At 43.2% G+C, this 10576-nt stretch overlaps 1 pseudogene; it reads right to left on the bottom strand.

Annotated features, from left to right (window-relative positions):
• Positions 1-2239: 2239 nt before the first annotated feature.
• On the bottom strand, positions 2240-4228 carry LOC143785380 (E3 ubiquitin-protein ligase TRIM11-like; annotated as a pseudogene).
• Positions 4229-10576: the final 6348 nt, after the last annotated feature.

Raw genomic sequence — 10576 nt, 5'->3', positions numbered from 1 at the left:
ACTTTAAAGGGAACCTGTCATGTCCTTTGTAGCATGTAAACGGTCCCCAATGTGCATCACTAACACTTTTTTTTCATTAAAAACAGCGCTGTAATCATGTGCAAAAAGCACTTTATATAGTTATAATGTACCTGCTCATTTAGTCATAGGGGTGTGCTTCATTGGGTTCAGTCACGGTTGTCACAGCCAACGCGATTTGCATGATGCTCTCAGGGTTGCGCCAACGTCACTAAAATGCGATTTGAAAATCCTGCGCTTGCATAATGTATCATGGAGCCGCGCTTGCGCCGTGTTGATCTGGGAGCTGCACTTGCGCCGTGACGAGCAGCTCCCCACGCGTGAGCCGTGACTAGTGGCTCCGGCCGCCTAGTCAGTGAAGCTTTGTAGTACACACAGTCTCAGTGCGCACCTGCGGGAAGATGCTCATCACGGCGCATGCGCCATTCACCGATCATCACTACAAGAATACAGCACCAAAATAACCATCACTACATGAATACATCACCAGAATACATCACCAGAACCGCCATCAGTTTTGTGCACGCTGTATTTGTCACAAGACGGACACAAAAACCATTAGTTTATCTATAATGAGGGTCTGTTTATTTCCCATGAGGGCATCTGCCAAATGCTGGACACCTTAATTGAAATTATAGTTACGCCTTATTAGTTTCCATAACTATCCTTGGGTTCTACATTTAAAATATAAGACGCCAGAGATAAATCTCTATTTTTTTCTGTATTGTGTAAAAGGCCAGAAAAAATGATTGATTCTGTATTCTGACTCTGATATTACACTCCCTGACCCATCGGTGGGGAAGGGGGGAGGTGCATTAGGGGTCCTGTTACCTTAGTCTACGACCCATTCCTTTTGGGGGGGGGGGGGGGGCACCATTGGCTTCATCTGCCTAGGACAGCAAAATACTTTATCCCGGCCTTATTCTTAGATAGTAAAAATTCTTCCAGTAATTGTAAATCCTTTCTACTTTTCTGTAGTTGGGGGGACGCTGCTCCTGCTGGAGAGGGTTCAGGAGACCAGCGTCCTAGTTCCCCTTTTTTTGTGTCACTTTTTTTAAGAGCACTCAGGTAGACAGCACAAATTCGTCTCCAGAAAATGGCCGACAATTTCAGAATGATTATTTTATTAGAAGTGAACAAGAAAGTAACAATGGAATAATACAAAATCCGTATTTGTAAAGTCAGGATGAAGCCCCCACCTGTAACCCAGCAGCCTGACACAGACAGTAACATACATATAATTCAGCATCGGGTCATGGATTCTGAATTATTAGACATCGAAAAGAGAAATCTATAACATTCTTCTGGATTATTTTTTTTTATTTTATCCACATTGTTTCTGCTTCTTATTTTGTTATTCTCGGTTTATGCCTGAAACAAGTGCCGGATTAGCACATTTTCTGGATTTTAAATATTAAATGTTAAACCCTATTTCCAACTTCACAAAAAAAATAATGTTATTAACCGAATGCATCTAAAGTACAAATTTAAACAACTTTACAATAGGTCTTAATTATTTTTTTCACATACAGCTATACATTTGCATGGTAACAGACCTATGTTTATATATGTTTCCATGGTAACAGACCACAAATCTTGGGTGGTCGGATCCTGCACTCCTGTTTCCTTCTGCCTCCTACTTATTTCTATCCTCATGGGATAATTTACTGAGCATTAAATATGAAAGGAAATGTGATTGCAGGATCTGACTACACTGGCGGAATGTGTTGTCTGTTACCATGGAGACACATAGATCTATACAAAGGTTGTATACACAAAACAATAGTTTTTGTTTTTATTTTTAAATCACCATCTTTTTTTAGATATTTTGGAACAATAACTAATAGTTGGTTGTGAAGATAGACACGTTTTAAGGATTGATGTAACCACACGATGAATAGCTTGGATGACAAATTATGTGCGTATTAGACTCGTGATCTATCTCTAGAAATGATTTATAGAACTTCAATAGGAAAATCCACAAAAAAAAAGGAAATAACGAAACTCTGATGTATACCTTAGGGCTTGTTTCCACATGCGAGAATCACGTCCGTGTCTCGCATGTAGAAACCAAGCTCTGGTGTCTGCACTCCGGAGCAGAGCGTGCGGCCGCATAGGAACACATGGAGCTGCACGCTCCGCTCCAAAGTGCCGGCGCCAGAGCTTGGTTTCCACATGCGAGACACGGACGTGTTTCTCGCAAATGGAAACAAGCCCTTAGAGTAATATGTCGGATAATTCTGGATAAACCTCTTGGGAGGAGACAAAACTCAGATCATGTCTGGATCATGAATACATCAATTACTTGGATGCTCGTTACCTGCAGCCACCACTTGGGGGCGCTCTTTGCATTCCACGTATACAGCACTGTGCTCCCTCTACTGGTGGCCACGGGTAATACGCTATCTCTTAAAATTATGTCTATAGAGATGATCTGTAGAATTGTATAATTATGACAAAAAAAGATTGAAGCACTATACAGAAAAAAACTTAAGTAGCACAGAGTTTTGAATCCGAATATGTAAGGACGATGGAAGGTTGAGATTAATTTTATGGCTTTACAGAGGCCACCTTTATGTAATTATTCCATTATTCTGATTATGGAACCTTCATATAAATATAAGGCGGCATAGAGTGGCTCGGAGAAGGTGTGTAAGTGTCTGATGGGGTCACACACCTGATAGAAGGACAGACGCCCGGCCTCATAATCCAGATAGATCCCCACAACCTGCACAGGAGAATCTGATGCCAGTTCTGTATATATATTGTTATGACTACACCCAAAAGTTTTAATGAACATCAAACCCCAGGATTTCTCATTATAACCAATGTAAAAGTCATTTCCGTTCACCTTCCTCTCCAGACTTTCTTCGGCCACTCCAATAATCCATTTCTCTGCCTGACTCACGTCCACCTCCCAGTAATGTCTCCCAGAGGAGAAGCTGCGGGAACTTAGCACCTGGCGAGATTTGAACCTCTTGGGCCCATCAGGTCTGTTCTGTGATGTAGCGGAATAAGAAGCAGATCTGAGATCCTGAGATATAACAATGTTATTATGGGCCGTGTCTATATCCAGTAATATGTCTGATTTCTCCATCAATGAGAACGGTGTCTTTATCTTCATATCAATCAGATCATCAGCAAAGTTCCCCAGTCCTCTGTGTAATATCTGTGAGACTAGGCCTTCATCCACACATGGAGGATCTCTTACATCACCGATGACCTCACAGCTCCCGTCACTGATGTCACCGGCATTTACGTCTTGTAGAAAGGTCAGTGGATCAGTGATATTACATAATCCTGCAAGATGATTCATGTCCTTGGTCAGTTTGTCCACTTGAAGATCCACCTGTTTGACCAGGTGAGAGACTGAACGTGAGACCTGATTCTTCTGTCTGGAAATCTCTCCCTGGATTCTCTTTTCTAGATCATCCAGCTTCTTCCTGAGATCAGTAAACAGGAGAGCAACTCTGTCACTGAGTCCGGCTGATTTCTGCCCGTTCTGTCCTGTGATCCTTCAGATTCTGGACTCTTTCTTCAACTTCTTCTCTTTTGGATTTCATTGTCTCAAAGACACACTTAATTTCCTTTATCTTCTTCTCATAGGCCACATCCAGTAGCTCCATGTCGTGTCCCTTGTGGTCTCCGGCCAAACAGCAGGACACACAGATACAGGCGGCGTCTATAGGACAGTAGTATTTCAGCACCTCCTTGTGTGTGGAGCATTTTCTTTCCTCCAGAGTATCAGTGGGGTCAACTAAGGTATGTTCTGGTGACTTACTGTGTCTGCTTAGGTGCTTTTCGCAAAAAGACGCCTCACAATGAACACAGGATTTCACAGCCGGGGCAGGAGAATCACAGTAAGTACAGAAGATCCTGGTCTCCTCCATATCAGGCTGAGTAGATGAGAAACGCTCCACTATGTTCCTCAGCTTTCGGTTCTTCTCCAGGTCCGGACGCTCTGGATATTGTGCTCTGCAGTCAGGACAGGAATACCCTCCAGCCGCCTCCTGTGCATCCAGCACACTCACAATACACGAGCGGCAGAAGTTGTGTCCACATCTCAGGGATACGGGATCTGTATAGAGGCTCAGGCAGATGGAGCAGTTCAGCTCCTCCCTCAGCTCAGCAGATGCCATTGTGGTGGGAAAGAGCGGGAACTGAAAGTGAAACAGTTTCTTCACACAAGTGGAGAGGAGGGTTTCTCCAGAGCAATTACCTTAACCCCTGCAGCTCTGGAAGCAATAGTCCCACTATGTGTACAGTCAGTAGTCTCAGGTGCTGCAGCTACTTGCAGCATAGTTAATCCTAGTAAATGATGAGAATGAGGTGTATGATCTATATGGGTACAGTCTGCAGCCTCATACTTTATAGATTCATGGAGCCTCTTAGGCTGGTTTCACATTTGCGGTTGTGTCCGCAGCGTTTATGCCGCATACTCCCGCATGCGTTGTCTTTTCCTATCTTTAAACATTAGGGACGCAGGTACATGCGATTGGATGCTTTCTGCCACGTTTGGCGACGCATGCGTCTGCGGCTTGGCACGGTAAACGCAACATGTTGCAATTTCACAGGCGTGAATTTGCCGCCTAGAAATGTATGCGGTAGTTTGCAGAAGAAATGCGTCGAAAAAACGCATTTCAATCAATGAGAACGCATGCGTTTAACTGATAAAAGGAGGGAGTGGGCATTGGCAGTCCATAACTCTTCAGACTGGGAAGAAGATCAGATGCTGGAAAGGACCTGGGAGGAATCTACACTTTGGACAATGCGAGTATCAAAGCCAATGTCTATCTTTTCTTTTCTCTCTCTTTATATGTACTAATAATTTCTGTCTCTTTTTTTCTTGCTGCATTCATCAGAATGTCTTCGTCGTCTTCTTCCGAGGAGCGTCTTCGCCCCCCTGAGCATGGCGGACACGAAAGTGAGGTGAGTACTCACCTCTTCAGATCGGTAAGTATTCTCTGTCACATCTACCCGTGACAATTATTTTTTTCTTTTCCAGAACAGTTCTTCAACTGCAGCAGAGGCCGAGCAGGAGCAGCATGGACATGTTCGGGTGGCAAGGCGGTGTGTAAGTATACCTGACTGATTGGACTCTGTTTATTGTATCCTGACTGTACTATTCTTGACTGTTCATTTCTTCACTTTGCTCTTTCTTTACCTTTTTGTTCTTGACTCCTTTTTTTTTTTTTCTTGACTTTAATTATTCTTGCCTGTTTTCTGTCTGTTGTTTCCTTTATTTTCCTTATGTTAATGTCTCAAACATTAATGTATTTCTTTATTTTCTAGGTTCCAGAACGGGATGAGGACCTCATTGAAAATGATATTCTCATCTCCCTGGTCCATGAGCGAGTCCTGTTGTGGGACACCCGGGTTTCGCAGCACTCGGACAACGTGACGATCCGGCGACTATGGAATGAGGTGGCCCAAGCGATGATGGATGGCTGGGACAACGCCCCGGCTCGGGTCCGTAAGGCATTTCATAAGTATTGCACTGCGGTGTAATGCAGCAGTGACTTTGGCCGGGATCACACAACTGTGTGTGATGAGAGAAACTCCTGAGAGCTACTGTGATCTGAGCAGAACCATCATGTCATTGCAGTGCTCAGATCACAGCAATAAATGTTGATTGCTTATTAGCAACGGAAACCAGCATTGCGGTGGCTATTTCATTAGTGATGAGTATTCACGGCTGGCTGAAACGGCTGGTGCCTAGAACTGATAAGTACTCACTGTTTTTATACCTGTGATCTGAGCACCGCAATGACATAACTGCTCTGCTCAGATGACGGTAATCACTGGTTACAGAGGGAATTTGAAGGCCACTACACAGCACTGGGCTACAATTAGTGTATTGCTCAACTGGACATCAAATGGGGCATGTCCAATTCACAGTGGATATGGCCACAGTATTGGAGATAGTGTTGGGTACTGACTTGTAGTCTCCAAAGACCTAGGGGGCTGCTGTATTTATGTTGCGTAAGTGTTGTGCTAAGATACTTGTAATCTGAAGATAAAAATGAGTTAAATATTAAAAAACAAAATATACCTTTTAGTTTTCTAAATAAGCTTTTCATCATTGTCCAAACATTTATATTAAAAAAAAAAAAAGAACGTTTGACAAAATTGACATTCTCTTTTCACGAGCTATGGCCAACCATGGAAGCCTGTCATGAGCTGTTGTATTGTTAGGAGTTTGTTTCACGCCACAGATTAAGAAAGTCATGGAATGTTGCCTAACAAATGCATTTAGCTTCTAAGTTCCTTGGATTCTCACGTGTCACAACAACCTCACGTGAGTCCCAGGAAGGTGAGTTCCGACAATGCTGGAACAGCGTTGGCCTCGGAAATGATTATGCGTTCTTTTATTTTAACAGGGCCAAACATGCGGAATGAGAAAGGGTTGTCCAAGTAGTGGACAGCCCTTTTAAATCCTAAAATAAATAAAGTTGTCAAATGTCATCAACTACCAAAAGTACTCACTGATCCAGACATCAGGCCTTGAAAACCGATGTGTCACAGACTTTTGCCTACCTGGTTGCCCAAAGACACGTCCTGTGGTTCCTTCAGGTCACACGTGATCAGCACATATCCGCTATTTGTCTATAGTGGGTATCCTCTTCTTACTTTGTAGTGAGATGGCGCATGTGTAATTGCAGGATGGACATGGGCCCCGAGACCCACTCCTGTCACAGGAGAAACAGCCATCCTGCTCTCCAGCTTCATTATCAGCGCTCATAGAAGGATCAGTACACAGCACTGATAATAGGGTGTCCGATACCAGTACATAGAAGGATCAGTATACAACACTGATAACGTGGTGTCCGATACCAGCACTCATAGAAGGATCAGTATACAGCACTGATAACATAGTTGTCTGATACCAGTACATAGAAGGATCAGTATACAGCACTGATAACATGGTGTCCGATACCAGTACATAGAAGGATCAGTATACAGCGCTGATAACATGGTGGTCTGATACCAGTACATAGAAGGATCAGTATACAACACTGATAACGTGGTGTCCGATACCAGCACTCATAGAAGGATCAGTATACAGCACTGATAACATAGTTGTCTGATACCAGTACATAGAAGGATCAGTATACAGCACTGATAACATGGTGTCCGATACCAGTACATAGAAGGATCAGTATACAGCACTGATAACATGGTGGTCTGATACCAGTACATAGAAGGATCAGTATACAACACTGATAACGTGGTGTCCGATACCAGCGCTCATAGAAGGATCAGTATACAGCACTGAGAACATGGTGTCTGATACCAGTACATAGAAGGATCAGTATACAGCACTGATAACATGGTGTCCGATACCAGTACATAGAAGGATCAGTATACAGCACTGATAACATGGTGTCCGATACCAGTACATAGAAGGATCAGTATACAGCGCTGATAACATGGTGTCTGATACCAGTACATAGAAGGATCAGTATACAGCGCTGATAACATGGTGTCTGATACCAGTACATGGAAGGATCAGTATACAGCACTGATAACATGGTGTCTGATACCAGTACATTGAAGGATCAGTATACAGCACTGATAACATGGTGTCTGATACCAGCGCTCATAGAAGGATCAGTATACAGCACTGATAACATGGTGTCTGATACCAGTACATAGAAGGATCAGTATACAGCGCTGATAACGTGGTGTCCGATACCAGTACATAGAAGGATCAGTATACAGCACTGATAACGTGGTGTCCGATACCAGTACATAGAAGGATCAGTATACAGCACTGATAACATGGTGTCTGATACCAGTACATAGAAGGATCAGTATACAGCACTGATAACATGGTGGTCTGATACCAGTACATAGAAGGATCAGTATACAGCACTGATACCAGTACATAGAAGGATCAGTATACAGCACTGATAATATGGTGTCCGATACCAGTACATAGAAGGATCAGTATACAGCACTGATACCAGTACATAGAAGGATCAGTATACAGCACTGATAACATGGTGGTCTGATACCAGTACATAGAAGGATCAGTATACAGCGCTGATAACATGGTGTCTGATACCAGTACATAGAAGGATCAGTATACAGCGCTGATAACGTGGTGTCCGATACCAGTACATAGTAGGATCAGTATACAGCACTGATAACATGGTGTCCGATACCAGTACATAGAAGGATCAGTATACAGCACTGATAACATGGTGTCTGATACCAGTACATAGAAGGATCAGTATACAGCGCTGATAACATGGTGGTCTGATACCAGTACATAGTAGGATCAGTATACAGCACTGATAACATGGTGTCCGATACCAGTACATGGAAGGATCAGTATACAGCACTGATAACGTGGTGTCTGATACCAGTACATAGAAGGATCAGTATACAGCACTGATAACATGGTGTCTGATACCAGTACATAGAAGGATCAGTATACAGCACTGATAACATGGTGGTCTGATACCAGTACATAGAAGGATCAGTATACAGCACTGATACATGGTGTCTGATACCAGTACATAGAAGGATCAGTATACAGCACTGATAACATGGTGTCTGATACCAGTACATAGAAGGATCAGTATACAGCACTGATAACATGGTGGTCTGATACCAGTACATAGAAGGATCAGTATACAGCACTGATACATGGTGTCTGATACCAGTACATAGAAGGATCAGTATACAGCACTGATAACATGGTGGTCTGATACCAGTACATAGAAAGATCAGTATACAGCACTGATAACATGGTGGTCTGATACCAGTACATAGAAGGGTCAGTATACAGCGCTGATAACATGGTGTCTGATACCAGTACATAGAAGGATCAGTATACAGCACTGATAACATGGTGGTCTGATACCAGTACATAGAAGGATCAGTATACAGCACTGATAACGTGGTGTCCGATACCAGTACATAGAAGGATCAGTATACAGCACTGATAACATGGTGGTCTGATACCAGTACATAGAAGGCTCAGTATACAGCACTGATAACATGGTGTCTGATACCAGTACATAGAAGGATCAGTATACAGCACTGATAACATGGTGTCTGATACCAGTACATAGAAGGATCAGTATACAGCACTGATAACATGGTGTCTGATACCAGTACATAGAAGGATCAGTATACAGCACTGATAACATGATGGTCTGATACCAGCGCTCATAGAAGGATCAGTATACAGCGCTGATAACATGGTGTCTGATACCAGTACATAGAAGGATCAGTATACAGCACTGATAACATGGTGTCTGATACCAGTACATAGAAGGATCAGTATACAGCACTGATAACATGGTGGTCTGATACCAGTACATAGAAGGATCAGTATACAGCACTGATAACATGGTGGTCTGATACCAGTACATAGAAGGATCAGTATACAGCACTGATAACATGGTATATAGCGTTGAGGCCGTGTACAAGGAGGACAAACAACCTATAAATGGCAGCATCAAGGCTGTTCTTCTCGTGCCAGTGTTGATACTTCATGTTTCCTCTCAGCTCCACCATATTGAGCAAAGAAGTGTTATCCATCTACACAAAATGTCTCACCTTATCCTGCTCCTCCTGTCACACACTTCTCCAAGGAAGCTGCAGACATCACATGTAGAATATAATACCTGTGTGTGGTGACAGCCATGGCTGCAGGGAATACACAGGAGCAGCGAGGCAGACACATGAGGTAAATGGCAGGACACACAATGTCTGAGGTAAAACTACCGTCTTTATGTGAGGTAGAAGACACTATACTAATACATGGTGAGCGAAATGAATGTTGCCATGTTCCGGGAGGTGATATCCCCTGTATTATATTCCCTGAGGCGATACACATATTTCAGCTATTTTTTCTTGTGAGAGAAATTGAACAAAATGGCTGTCCTTATCATGCTTTTCCTGACACACAGTCCCCGTCACACCAGGATTCATGAGGAAGCTGCAGACATAAATGTAGCATAAAATAACATTGCTGTATGAGGTGTCGGCCATGTTTGCAATCTGAATACAGGAGCAGCGAGTGAGGCAGATACATGAGGTGAATGGTGGAGGAGCACACAGTGTCTGAGGTAAAATTTTCCTCTGTACATGAGGTAGATGAAACTACACTAATGCATGGTGATGCCACATTCTGTCAGATGACAGCCCCTTTATTATACTCCCTGAGGCTGTAGACATGTTTCTGCCATTTCCTCTATTGAGAGAAAACACACAAAATGGCTGTCCTTATCCTGATCCTCCTTGTCCTCACGTCACTACTCTCAAAGGCATCATGATGCAGAGCAAAACAGCAATGGAGGCTGGAATGGAGGATTGTCCTCTTCAATAAAGAATCACTTTTTCAATATACTGCCATAACACAGAAGTGATGGCCTTTTATGAAGCCTTTGGCCAAGCTTCTTGGGAGTACAAAGATGGTGACCACAATAGGGCCCCCACCTACATGGCAACCTATCGGCACCAATTGATTCTGGCACCGGGTGGCAGGCCAAGTGTGACAGAAACAATCACATTATTCTATTCTACCACTTACACGCCTCTG

The sequence above is a fragment of the Ranitomeya variabilis genome, chromosome 7 (genome assembly GCF_051348905.1).
Source record: "Ranitomeya variabilis isolate aRanVar5 chromosome 7, aRanVar5.hap1, whole genome shotgun sequence".
NCBI lineage: Eukaryota > Metazoa > Chordata > Amphibia > Anura > Dendrobatidae > Ranitomeya > Ranitomeya variabilis.
Note: the sequence above shows the minus strand (reverse complement) of the source record. Positions and strands in the feature narration are given on the sequence as shown.